Genomic DNA, 14,468 nt, shown 5'->3' on the forward strand with positions numbered 1-14,468 from the left:
CACTCTGACCTATAAGCACTACAAAAAAAAAAAAAAGACACGACGGACGCACAGCAGTGTGCAGTGCCTTTAGGACTGAGCGTTCTCAAAATAGACGTGCACCAACTATCCACAATTTTTCGTTCTGTTGACTGATCTTTACTGGCGGAGTGTAGGCTCATTATGTTCAGCGTAGGCGAACTCCACCTTCCACAAGCAAAGTGGGCTGACAAATGTTTCGTTGTACTGTACTAAAATGTCCTCACGAAGCCCTAAAATTGGAATTTGAACTGTTGTTAGAATACAAACAAATACCATAATGAACGGCAATTCTTGTATTTATGTGAGTGTTGGGAAATATATAATGCGGACCAATTTCCACGTGATCTCCAAATGCGCCCGTAGTTTGAAAGAACAAGCATAGTGAACCAACTAAGCAACCTTTTGAAATATTTTTTTATTGCACTTGACCACTGAGTCTTAGCCAGAAGGGGCAAAATAGCTCTGCAGCATAAAATGCAAATAATTAAAAACACGATAGTAAATTCAAAACATAAAGAAAATTGTATTGAGAAAGGAACCAGGATTATAACATTATTCCTAAAGTAAAATGAAAGTGCGTATGATGTGGCAATGTAAAGGCCACGATAGCCTTATTCCTGCAAATTTCTTGTTTCCATTTTCACTACATACTCTTGCTCCGACGTCACTAAGACGTAGAGCAGCGGGAGTCTCGCCTTGCTTGAGATGAGAATCTCCGCGGCATCCCTGTGCTGCTCGCACGTTTACTCGATTGAAACGCCACATTTTGCTCGTTATGCACAGAACCAGCAATGGAGCTTTTATGTTCAGCGCGCTATCTGTCCTGGTGGTGAATGATGATGCCCCTGAAATGCTTTTCACAAGATTTTAGGATGCTCATGACTGCATAGCACGGATAGTGAAGGTTGCTGGCATCCTAAACATTCAGTGCTGTATATGCACGCTCGCTGCTGCTGGACCCCCAAGACTGCAGTCTTGCACTGTTAACACGAGTGAACCACTTTGATAGCGCTTGACATTCGATGCTTTACACGCTTGATTTTCGCGATCCACTGAAGCCCTCTTTTCGGCTGTGTTTATAAGTGAAACATTCTCCAACCATCTGTGGAGTGGTTCGTGCACAACTGCAAACAACGCCCAGGCATTTTGCTCCGAAGATTACGGCCAAGCGGCCGCGCAATATGAACACGTACTGGCCCCACGTAAAGTGGGCTATGCAATGGTGGACAGTGGCTACGAACACGAGTCGGGGAGTTTGACAAGTTCTTCAAAGAATGTCCCCACCCCGAACGCAGCGGTGTGCGATGGGAAGATCGACGCAAGTTTGGTTTATTTGGCGCGCCCTTGTTCGGGTAAGTTGCAAACTGCTCGATGCACGCGCACATTTTCTCGCGATGTGCTTGTGAAACTTCGCTCGTTTATTGCAAATCATTCAATTACCGTATTCGTAGCCACGCAGCGCTGCTAGCGCAGCGGCGGATGAGACTAAAACTTACCGTGACATGGTAACGTGTTGCGTGAAGTTTTTCTGGCTTTAATTTTATGTCATCATGCTCCCTCTCAGCTATTTCTACTCTTCGTGGTTAAATGCCTCTGCATGGGCTGGATCGGTGTAAGCAATGCGCTCGTAGGGGCTGCGCAGAGTTCTGGCAGAGTATTCAGCACAGTTATTGAAATGCCAATTCGTGAAGTTGTGCTCCACTCCAGTAGCACCGACTTCAAAAGCTACGATTGAGAAATGGTATAACGTTTAACATCTATAATGGTATAATAGCCCACCCCTGATTTAAAACCATTTCCACTGGGGCCTTTGAGGTATTCTATGTAAGTAAGTAAGTAAGTAAGTAAGTAAATAAATGCTATTTAGTAAGTAAATAAGTGAATAAATAAATTCTACTGACGTAGACCACAAGGAGGTCACTGGCTTCTTATTTCGTGAAGAACCTCGGTAGGAAGGGCGAAAAAATAGTTGCGGCTGAGAGCAGGAGAACGTGGGGTTGTCAAGGATTCTTATGAAGGATGCGGTGAAAACAAAGAGACGTGTTCTTTGATTTTTAGACATGCTCCATTTTACTGCTACATTCTACAAAATATACTTTTCAGATGATTTTTTCGCTAAGAGGCTTATCTTCTGAGAATGTTCCAGCTCAATGTTTTCAGGCGGAAGTCTTGCAGCTGGCAGAATAAACGTCGTGTGATGTTCTTCCAGTAGTTAAATCATTGTATTTTTGCATGCACTCCGAGTTTGCTTCATTAACTTTACTATCCCATACGTGCATTTCGTATTGATCCTGGCCTGTAACACACAAAAAGAAAACGGAATTCATTATACACAAACAAGAAAGATCTCCCGTTATTTCTTAATATACTTGTATCCTTAGGGAACTAAATGAACGTGTCATCAGCGCCCACAGTCTGTCTCGAGCCCATCAGGTGTATTTTGGTTTCTTGATAACTCTCTATGTAGTGTGGAAATTCAAATGGAAGGTCCTGGAGAGAAGGTCCTTTGAATTTGTTCCATGCCGTCAAGACTAAACCACTGCACACAACCACGTTGCCAACTAGATAGTTAGGTAGCGCTGTGCAAAAGACAAATGCAAATTAAATGAGTGTCACATACGCTGCTAACGCCTACTCGTATACCAAAGCAAATTCCACATCGGAAATATTTTTGACACTAGTAAAAAGATAAGTCGCGTCACCTGCTACATTGCAAATCGTCGCCGATGGTCAAGAACCACCTATCTGGCATAACCACATTGGTCTAGCCTTAATTTCTTTCAGACGATGTAAGAGAAGAGCCTCTGCACTAATAACATTTCATTTATGACACAAAAACAAGGTTCTGCTTGTCAGAAACGTCAGAAGTGTCAGAGATGACATCGTTACGCGTGCTACTCAATGAGACAATGGCAGATGTTCAGAAGCACCCGGTTTATTTATTTATTTATTTATTTATTTATTTATTTATTTATTTATTTATTTATTTATTTATTTATTTATTTATTTATTTATTTATTTATTTATTTATTTATTTATTTAGTTATTGATTTTTGATACACAGCAGACTCTGGCGTACCAGCGCAGGGGCCACTAAAGTTATAGACGCAATAAAATGCAAAACAGCAACAATGAAACTCGATATTGGTCAGTTTACAATACTACGTTAAGAAAAATATCAGTTAAAGGAATTCAACTGATTGTATTGTACAGGGGTGTCAGCTGCGGGTCATGTTGCGGAGCAACGTGATTCGGATTCTTTAAGGCGCAGGAACGGGCGTAATTTTGCTGACAACTGAATTCTCACGAAACGCAGCGATGAAGCCGAAAGTACATACATCTTAAGCAAAGCAACTTGTAGAACATCCTGTGTATACCTCGCAGTTGACCTCATTGGATTTCCCCGCATCCATTCAGAAAATCTTACGCATTTTGATGGGGAAAATATCTAGTTTGTCACATTTTGGCAGCATAGTACACTATTAAAATCGCAGAATCAGTGGTGTAGCTTGTTTTTCGGTGGAGCTTTTAGCCTCTACTTGGTCGGGATTTTTCGTGGCGTGCTCACCCGCAAAACTGCAGCTGAAAAAGCTGTTTCTGTTTGAGTTTCCGGGTGACGAAATGATGTTTTCTTGTAAATTTGAAGCACTATCCGAAGCTACCAGGCCTGTAGGTTGCGTGTAGATTGTGCTATACAATTTTTCTGGCAGATTTTACTTTGAGAAATTCAGTTACTTGAATTAGGCATTTCCGCCTGGAGGAGGGCATACAAGAATTAGGATGTATGCTGTGCTAATGGTACCGCCCCCTAGCATCTGCGGCCGCTAAGCCATACCTCAAATGACAGCTGAAAGAGGACTTTCTCTTTTTCCAGATCCCGAGTAACAAATTTATGTTTTCTCGTATTTTCGAAAAACAATCCGAAGCTATCATGTCCACAGCTTGTGTGTAAATGGTGTTTTACGCATTTTCTTCCGCAATTTACTTTTAAACGTTAATTTAGTTCATTAACGTACTTGAGCTTGGTGGGCATCCTAGAAGAATGAGGATGTATGCTGCACTTCTGCACCACTGCGTGCGCGCGTGACATACGTGGCTTGGGGTGGCGATGCTTGCGTAACGTCTTCTAACGTCAGTTGAGGCGGTAGTACTTGTCTAACGTCCGCACCAGCTTCGCTATAGATCCACTTTCACACGGTGGAAAGGAGGTGCAAGATTTTTTCAGCTCGGAGTCTTATTCTATTCCCTTGAGTGTAAATTTCTCCTACGTTAGTTCAGTCCACACTGCAGTTCGCGACGTGGTCAGGAACTGAGACTGATGTAAAACGAGTAGCTGTTCAAGAACGTTGTGGTGTGAAAGTGCGGTGAAGGTGCGATAACAGTCGAGTGGGAAGCATTTATGCTGAGTAAGCTGCTAACACCTGTAGTTGCCGATACTTGCGATACTAACACCAGTACTTTGGATGGCCGGTATGAGGCGATTGGAGGTTTGGTGGCAGAAAATTAGAGAGACCACAAACAACGGATGCGTACAGAAAAGGGGTTGCCAGTAATGGCTCAAAAAGTCATACTGGGAATTCTTTGTGTTTGTGTGTTTTCTCAAAAATATAGGTAGAACATTGGCAGAATAAGAACAAGAGCTGGGTGGCGCAACCCACCACTCCATTTCAAAGGGGACGCTCAAAGCATCCCTCCATCGATCCAGTAGCGCCGCATGGCTAAGATTGTTTTTCCTATAGATATCAGCGACAGCATTCGAAATGATTTAATAGATTACAATGGAATACAATGAGCCACGCGTTGATTTTGCAAGTGATTTTAGCCGGTGAAAAATAGTTACCAGAAAAATACAAACAAGTGCCATTAGAGAAGTGCGTGCTGGCGGGCTACGAAGCCGGTACAAGGGTGTAGTACATGACGCCTTTGACTAATCTTAGCAGACGACTGGTGTTCGAACGACGCCGCAGCGCTGTCCGGAGTTGTATGACGTCATCAATGGTCCATCGCATTAAGAAGTAGCTAATAACTCGGTGGCCAGGGTGGCGCAAATGCTACAAGTTTGGAAATTATGCAGAATCTGTGGCATTTGAAACATATGTGCCGCACCGAGCAATGAAGGGTTAACAATGCTTGTTGGCGCTGCAAAGATAAATGGCACGAAAACATTGAGTAACGGAATGTTCATCAAGTTTGTTTTCAGAATGTTTGCCATACTACCACGAGAGGACATTGCAACCTTTAAGTTCTTACTGACTTGCTTTCAAAAAAATTGCGTGAAGGTTTGGTCACTGTGTGCATAGTCAACCCTGTATTTCGAATCCTGAGGTATACAAAGACTGCTTCCATGCTCCACAGCCTTTTATTTTCTACTCCTCGACACGGTTTCAGCTCCTGCTCTTTACGCCTCTTGAAAATGATTGTGATCTGTGTGTGCACTCAAAGGTATTTCATAGACTCGTTTGTGGAACGCGCATTCAACTTCCCCACAACGAGGTTAACATATTTCAATAGCTCTTGTACGATTGCTTATGCCTTCTCTAGGTAGGTTTTCAGCACATTCTATCAGAGAGGCACTGCTAGCCTGAAAGCGGTACCGAAAAAGCACGTGCTACTAGCTATAAGGAAATGAATTGCACTGAATATAGCTGAATCCAGATTCAGCAGGTCTCACAACCCGCCGTGCTTTCTTTTCCTTCTTTATTCTGTACCGCCCGATTTGTATTGACGATCAGGACAAGTGAAGTCACCGTTTCTGGCGACTTTTATCCTAACGCTAGAGAATCATGCACATTGTTTTCAATAATAAAATTTCTTCTTCCTCTGACCAGCTCAGCTGAAGCACAGTTTGCTGCCCATGGTCAACTTGCATTAAACAGTGTCTGAGTGAATTTCCAATTTCTTCTCACTGCTTGTACGATTTTATAAGTAATATGTTTAAGCACGGTTAGGCTTCTTCGTTCCTTTGTCTTGCCTTCACGTACGCATGCCCTCTTGTCGAAACGTTGGCTACAGTGGGATTCCCTGTTTAACTACTTTTGATCACGTTGATCCGAAATCATTTATGGTGACAATTTTCCTGCATTTTCGCACATCCTTGCAAGCAGAAAACTTTGATGTGTAACAGGGCTTTATTTTTCTGCCGAATAACGTATGTGCAGTACTCGAGCAGTATTTTCGTGTATTCATCAACAATAGCAACCTTTACAGAAAGGTGGACTTAACATATTGTCGATTGACGTAGAGATTTTCAAGCTTTATTAAAACCAAAGGAGCTGGGTCATTGCTGCATGGCAGAACTTTCAGTTTGCCATATAGAACATTACAGGGTTGGGTGCAGAGCGTCACAAACATAGTATAGGCAGCGAGGATAACCAGTAGAATTTGCAGTTTGCTACCCTGCACTGCAGGCTAGTTATAGATATAGGGATATGAAAGAGGGCGGAGAGAAAAAGAAATAAGAACAGGAAGGGAGTTTCCATAAGAGGCGTTAGCATGGTACGATACATCGCAGGAACCGCAGTAGCGCTTGCACAGCCCTGCGATGCGTTGATAAATGTTGCCGATGCTGTATAAAGTTTTCTTCTGACGGAGGATGATTGTTGAACTAGAGGAGCGCCATGGAGAGTGATTAACTCCCTATACTGTGCTGCGGGCACTAGCAAACAACATCACAGAGTGTTTATATTTTAAGTGGGCGTGTGTGCGAATGTTGCGACGAGCGAGGAATATATTTATTGAGCTCGGAAGAAACATTTCTTGCGGTGAGAATGCGGAACAATAGAACTTGAGAGTTCCTGTTTTTATATATTGCTTCTGCTGTTCTTTGCATACCCATGCGTACTGACGTTATTTTATCGGTGTCTTCTGCAAGTACCCGCTAAAGTAGCTGACGCTTGAAGGATTATAGAGAATCTCGAGACGCAGCTAAGTACCGCGCAACCAACGATAGAAGAGAATTTGCTCAGTGCGATATTAAGGTAAACGACGACATTAGCCTCCAAATTGGGTAGCCATGTACTAGTTAAAATAAAAACGAGAACGAAAAGTCAAGCAGTCCTTCTATGGCGATGAGCCAATAAGACGCGGTCTATATTACAGTTGCAGAATAAGGGAGAATGAATGAAGCACCGCCGAGGACGGCAAAACAAAATTCTTTTTCGCTGAGTCACCGTCATTTCTGCTGAGTCTTGCTCATGACTGTGACTTCTGCCATCATCCTTTAGTGTTTCCTTCACTTATTGCCCACGTACAAACCCATTCCAGTGGTTTTTGAGCGTTGATCATTTTTCGCTGTGTCATCGTTATTTTTGCACAGTCATGCTCATGACTGTGACTTCTACCATCATCAGTTAGTGTTTCCTTCAATTAGTGCCCACGTCCAAACCCATTACAGTGGTTTCTGAGTATTAATATTATTTCGGTGAGTCATGGCCATTATTGAGTCATTATTGTATTCTGCTATCATTATCGTCACTATCTTAACCATACCTGCACCCATTAACATCATTATTTCTACAATTTTTGCCCTTTTGGGGGCTGTTTGACCCATGAGAGCACCAATACGTAGGCAGGTTTCATGACCTACATGACACGCATGCCATGAAAATCATGTCATGACCAATCATTTATGTTCCTCATACGCCCCTGTCATACTATGCCAATTTTGGTAGATACCAAGTTAACGAAACGACCATGAGAGCACCAAGACGTAGGCGGCTAGATAGATAGATCTATAGATAGATACTGTCAAAGTGGCAAATGTTCCCCAAGACATGCTTCGCATTTAAACATGATTTGAGCAACATTAAGCGCTGGAATCAAATTCTCCGCTGGTGTAGTTCCAATCTAGCGCTAATGCAGCTCCACTAACGTGAAACCTGGGGAAGGGCGAAGCAGTGATGCGCCGGTGTTTCTCTTATGTTATTCTCGTGCTATTCTTGCACAAGGGAGGAGGAATCGAGCACTTGTGGGGTGGTGGCGCCCTCTCTTGCGCTGCGCTGGTAACAGACTTGCGTTTCTGAAGCGATTTTCACGAGTGTCTGCTAATTCCCGGATATCCCTGGCTCATACGGGCATATCTAATCCGGATATGCGCCACACATACTTTTTAACGCTACAGCGTTAAGGGCCCCGTCTCGCAGAAAATCCAGGGTCGGTCTCGGCGTTGGGGCCGGTGTACGCAGCCGAGAAAATTATCCCCAACCACGCAGGACCTCCGAATATATTTAGGTATATGTATACGTTACGCCTTCTTATAAGATATCCGGTATAGGCGGGTTATATTGTCACACAACTACAGGTTAAAGGTGTTAAGAAAAATGTACCTGTTCGCATAATATACGAAGCTTTGCTGATGAGGAAAACTTGCGCAACAAAAGGACAACGCACCCTTGACTTGACTATAGGATGCTTACCTGATAGACGTGCTTTGAGAATACCACACTTTTCATTTCCACTCCAGTACTGTAGAAAGTATTTTAAGCCAGTTCCCCCTAGGAAATAAAATAAGATGAAAGTTACGCAAGAAACAGGTCTTCAGAGTAGGGGGAGGAGGAGAAAGAAGAAAGGAAAGGCAGGGAGGTTAACCAGACGCACGTTCGGTTTGCTACCCTACAGGGGGAAGGGGTTTAAAGGGTAAATGTCAGAGTAAATGAAAGCAACTCCTACAGTAGTAAATATAAACTTATGCAGGCGCATTTTTGCGCAGTCGCAGCATCTCTGCTTCCTCATTTATTGTAATGGTGCATAGGTTGTGGAGTTATTACTTATTTAATGACGCTGCAGTCCGTTGGAGTTACATGGTACTGTATTGTTTCTAGCCGCGACGAGTTTACTTAAAGAGCCTAACAACTTGCCAGAATGTGTGTTGTGAAAAGTTGATGAAAATGAAATGATCGTAATTTATAGTGACATAATCCAGCACGCTGTTCGTGATTTAAATATGGATTTATAATGTTCAATTGGCAAAGAAAGTCTCAAAAACTAGTAAATGGCTCGAACTGGTGGTGAAGCCATAGTACTTCGGATATAGTATATGAGATTACGATACGTAAGCCAGTGGTTATTAGGTACCGAATACTTATTGCTTAAAATTGCAAGTCGTACATTAGGCTTTTGCGCTTTGTTCTATGCGTATAACGAAGTAAAAAAATTCTACGCTAATGAACGGCACTCGCGTCCATCAATGCATGGCGGCACACAAATTGCTGTTGTGCGAGCGCGATAGTATTATTCTGAGCAGGCATTTGAGCTAAAATCCTTTGTTCCTGCTCGTTCAGGTCTTCGAGAGACGAAAAAGCTCACGTTTGGCTACGTCCGCACGCTGAATTGCGCATCACGTATATAAGCATCGTTGAACTTTTGAGAACTTCACTTGTCTTCGATAAAAAAAAAAGACTTGAGTTGGTAATGACAAAAGCTGCCGGGAAGGAAACCACGACAGCACGTAGCTATTATTGTAGACGTAACTTAACACTTCGGAAAATATTAATCGCCGTAAGGTTGGCTTGATAAACAAAATCATGCTTTATCATAGCTACGACCGCACTTGTCACATGCCTCCCACCAATACCGGCGTGTAATCGCTATCGCGCTCACATATCGCTGTTTCCAGCAGGCTTCAGTAAATAACTGCTCCCTCACTTCAGATCGAAAAATTCTGATAAATAATGTTCCAACGAGTTTTCCACTTTACCACAGCAGGTTTCGACACTCTGACCGGTTAGCTTCGCATTGCACGAAAAAAATGGATGCTATAAAAATTGGTTGTTATTCCCTTTAAAGTGTAAAGGAATAGTGATTTTATTAGATATTTCTATATTACGCCCCACACTAGGTGGTCCGTGTCTATGGCATCTTGTGATTGCATGAATTCGTGGGTTCAATTGCCGAAAGCGGTCGGCCCATTTCTATGTGGGTCAAAATTAATATTATTGTCCGCTCTCGCTTAGCTGGAGCAATTAGAACCATTTACACACACTGTGCAAAACCCCAAGCAGCTATTGACACGTGTACTTGTTCATCCGTATTCTGGGGACTGCAATTTACCCGGTAACTTTCCTCAGTGCCAAGAGAGCCCGCATGCATCGGAACTTTCTCGAATGGTATCGTTGTTTCTATCTGCTGCCTATCTTGTCACCGAACCTCTGTAATCAGATTGTATGCACAACGTGAATAGCGCTGTTCTTTTTGGAAGATACGCGGGCACCTGCGATCGCGCTTGAACTTTTTACGAGTCAAGTACGACGTGCCTGACCAGTAGATCAGATTTCGATGGTCAGCGCATGGGTGCTCGTCAATCTCGTTCTGCACGGGTGTAACTTGTCTTTGTAAGCACAACCTCGCCCCTTAAATGGTTTCGTGACTCTCAGCTGTAGCTCGGGGTGATTATTCATCATCAGCGCAACGTTACGATAATGTTATTTGCTTCCTGCATAGGAGTCTCATTGGTTATATTTGAAAAATACGAGGAATGCTCTTACGCTGTATATTTTTAATGATTTGTACGGGGCCTCTCAACTGACGTGCACTTAGCTTTGCAGAAAGAGTAATAATTCTGCGGATACAAAATAATGTGCAGCGCAATCATCGTGTAATTTAAAAATAGATACCAATTAGGGTTTATAACGAAGAAAAAAGATAACTATACCCTCTAGCCCAACTTTAAACATTTCCTCTATTTGCCCACGCGTCAAGGACGAAGGGTGCTTAGCCACAAGCTACACTAATCATCGACGTTTTGCAGAATGTGCACAAACGTGTTCTTTTTCTTCCGCATAATGAAGATGGCTGGTAAAACATGAACGTGATTTCCCGCTCTGAAGCGCAGAATTTACCCACCCTCTAAAGGGCTTTGTGGAAGCATTTGCGCTTTATCTCAACAACCAGTTCCGGACAGCCCGTTGACATTGTGCTGCGGGAGCGGCCAGAGCTGCTTTCTTTGAGCCAAGGGTAAGAAATTAAAATGGCATTTTTGATTACGTCATGATGCTTCTCTTGCAGCAGGGTCAATATAAATTATCCTATAAACGAATACTTTGTTATATATTACAGAGAGATGGGTTAAGTAGAGGTTTGTTTACACTACACAGGTAAAGCAGGCGGGGCCACAGCAACAAAATGCGGACCGCGCAACAATTCGTCATTTATTCACCGCTGCCGTTCAACAGTTCATTCTACATGATAATGGCTCACAAATTATTCTTAACACAACCCTCCAGTGGTGAAAGCACCGAGTCGATGTAGGCGAACGAACACAGCATAAGAGAAGTACTACAAAATGTATTAAGGAGTGTCCGGGTGTCACACATTACGGCTAATTAGAGATACAGAGACAGGTTCCACGGCCAAACCCACATTTTCAACTACAAAATAGAGACGATACAACAAAATCCGAAAACAAACTGCACCCGCGCTAAGAGCAGAAAACTATAGAATATATAGAGTCCTATACGTAAAGTCCTGATCATTTAGTCGTCTTTAATTCTATTCAGTTAAATGCCACTACATTTTCCCTTATAACACGGAGAAAACACTCGCATAAAAGCTACTGCACTAATCCGTTTGAAGGAGCAGCCTGCAACCTTTGACAGCAACAGTCAGTTTGACAACAAAACATGCTTAGGACAGGTATCTATAACGAACACAAAGTTGAGATAAATTGCTTTAATTACATCCATGTATTAGTACATGAATATTTTTATGCAGACACGTGTGTTGTGAATTAGATAAGGTAATGGCTGACATGTGGGGTACATGCTGTAGAGTTCCTGACGTTGCTGCTACAGAGCCAGCTTGCTGCCGTAGCCACAGGACGGTGCTGAGTCGGTTGATAATCACTGTTTAACCACACGGGGCCCCATGTGTGTAGATGGCCGCCGTAGCACAGGAAGGTGCCCGGTGAGTGATGGCAGGTTTAGCATGTGCTGATCTCAGCGGCAAACAACACGGTCCACTCTAAGAATTTCCCGTTGATAATTCCGATAGCAGGAAAGTGCCTGGATACTTTGGGGGACGTCGAGCCGCTGCGTTGGGGGTGAGGCTCCTCTCCGAGACAAATTTTGTGACCCACCCGCAGCCGTCTCTAGACCAACAGCTGGAGACGAATGCCACACCACCCACTGCCATCTCACCACAATCCTTTTTTCTCAAGTTTATTTCTTCTGCTTGCAATTTCACGCCAGTTCTCTGTCTTCATTTTCGCTTCTGCATGCCTGGAGGGACACTTATTCTTCTTTTTTATGACTTCTTTTGATTTTACTTGCCCTTAAAGGGGCCCTGAACCACTTTTAATTTCAGTCGAAGAATGCATTTTTATTAAAATCGACTACTTCAGAAATACTTTGCCACAAGAAGTACTTCAATACGTTCAGCAGAAGCAGTTATTGGCAATCAAAGGTCCCCCTTCGCGGCGTTCCTACTCCTTCTCAATGCCTTTCACTGCGAAGGCTACGGCGGAGCAGGGCGTGGCCAGAACGCTCCTTTTTGAGAACATCACCGTGGCGCGCAGTTCAAATTTGATTTTGGGTGTTCACATAGATGCCCTTATTTCTAATTTTGGCACCTACGACGCACCAAACGCAGTTGCTCTTAAAGAGTTTCAGCGCACTCAACAAGCCAAGTCGTTGCGGCTACACGCGACTGCAATGCGTATGTGCATCGTTTGCTTTGTGCACGACAGTGCTTGAATGTGACCGACGGATAGTAGCAACATCCCACTTGCGCTTTTTCAAGTGCTATCAATAGCTCAATGCGAAGCGAAATCTGTCAAAGCATCTAGCCGGGAGCGGCCGATTAAGCGCTCGCTGGCAAGCGTGCATGTGGTTTGACCTTAAGTTTCGTGTGGTTCGAGGATAGTTTGCTCAATACTATAAACGAAACTATCGAGACCCGACAGCTAGGACACCGATACGCAGGGTGCCCACGCGGGCGGCCGCGGCCGACCGTGAACAGACGATAGTCTGCTGCTGCCGGAAGTACTCAATTCTTATCGAAATTCGAAACCAGGTATTCGCTTACTTCAGCCTGTTTATTCAACTGCGTCAATAAATACACGCAGTAACTGCGGGAAGAATCGCACTGGCCCAAACATACTTCTTTATTGACGTCAGCTATTGACCTATAGGAGCCGCGTATGGGAATATGTTATATGGCAAAAGTATAACTCCCGAAAGTAGTGAGGAGAAGGCTTCTTTCGAAAACAGAGTGTTTGAGACAATGGCGACTTCGCGCTCCGCTTGCTGGCTGAGATGTTCGCGACAGCGTATGCTATCCGCAGACTGCGTTTCTTTACCAAACCCAAGGGGTTGTTCAGGAACTCTTTAGGCGTCTCTTTTCATACACGAAAATAACTTCACTAGATACGCGTTCACTTATTTCAGTAAACAGTGTTTTGTTTTTCCCCTAAAGAGGAAGAACAAAACAAAACACTGTTTACGGAAATGAATGTAAATACAAAAAAATTAAAACAACGTCTGCGTATATCACAAATTTCTAGGCCGGGACATGGTACGAGGTTTCTGGTGCAATATTTTGTCCGACATGTATATTAGGATTCCTTTTCTATTCTGGTAACCTTAGTTACATGACCATACATTCATACGTCATACCTTACGTCATAATTTCTCCAGCTTGAGTAGAGCGGCAATACCAAATTTAATGATTATTCATTTGGTAACCCACATTCTCACGTGATTTCACTCCTGACAGTTTATAATATGTAAATACTGTGATTATGATATGGCCAATACTTGTTACACATTTTCTTGAATTAGCAAATACTGCTTCAGACTTGAAGCATTTTCTCAATAAAACTATTTGAAGTGCAGATGTTAATCCGCTTTAACAATACGAAAATTATCTTCTCACCTTGCTTTTGGCTGACTTTCATCCAAGGCTCACTCCCATCCAGTCCTAGCGTTGCGTACAGCGTGTGCTTTTTTCTAGAATAACATTGATGAGGACAAGCAATACACTTATATGAACATTCCAAAATAAGACACGCATTTCATTTTCTGCAATGAATTATTATTACTTGCAATGGAAGCACAAATTTCGTTAAAAATTATGTCGACTAGATTTTAGGTTAACTCACATTACCATGTTCAGCCTACTATAATGTTTTTATTAGATTAAGTTTGGTGAAATAAAACAACAAATTATGGCTTTGGCACGACATTATACAGAGACTTTATCAAGTTCTAATTCATATAACAAGAACAGTTATACAACCGCATATACCTAATAGGCTGTGGCATTTGCGGTAACGGTAATATTGCCACAGTTATCATCTTCAAATGCTGTAGATCAAATAGTAAATGGGCAAACATGATCAGCACTTGAATATTCGGATTTGTGGATGACTTCCCATCAGCTGGTTTCTGACACATTCGTCTGCCTTCGGTAGTCAAACAGTGGAAACCGAAAACTAATTCAGCAGGTAGAGTTAC

The 14,468-nt window shown here is 42.8% G+C and overlaps 1 protein-coding gene and 1 long non-coding RNA gene across 21 annotated transcripts in view; one reads left to right on the forward strand and one right to left on the reverse strand.

Moving 5' to 3' along the window:
• LOC119449503 (uncharacterized) overlaps positions 1-14,468 on the forward strand; it is a 205,141-nt gene that overhangs the window by 44,126 nt on the left and 146,547 nt on the right. The gene's annotated exons all lie outside the window — the stretch shown is intronic.
• LOC125944654 (uncharacterized) lies at positions 2,065-8,515 on the reverse strand. Its single transcript, XR_007466329.1, has 2 exons — positions 8,436-8,515; positions 2,065-2,317 (listed from the first exon to the last, which is right to left on the reverse strand). It is a non-coding gene; the product is annotated as an uncharacterized LOC125944654 (long non-coding RNA).

Source organism: Dermacentor silvarum, chromosome 4 (genome assembly GCF_013339745.2).
Source record: "Dermacentor silvarum isolate Dsil-2018 chromosome 4, BIME_Dsil_1.4, whole genome shotgun sequence".
Taxonomy (NCBI): Eukaryota; Metazoa; Arthropoda; class Arachnida; order Ixodida; family Ixodidae; genus Dermacentor; species Dermacentor silvarum.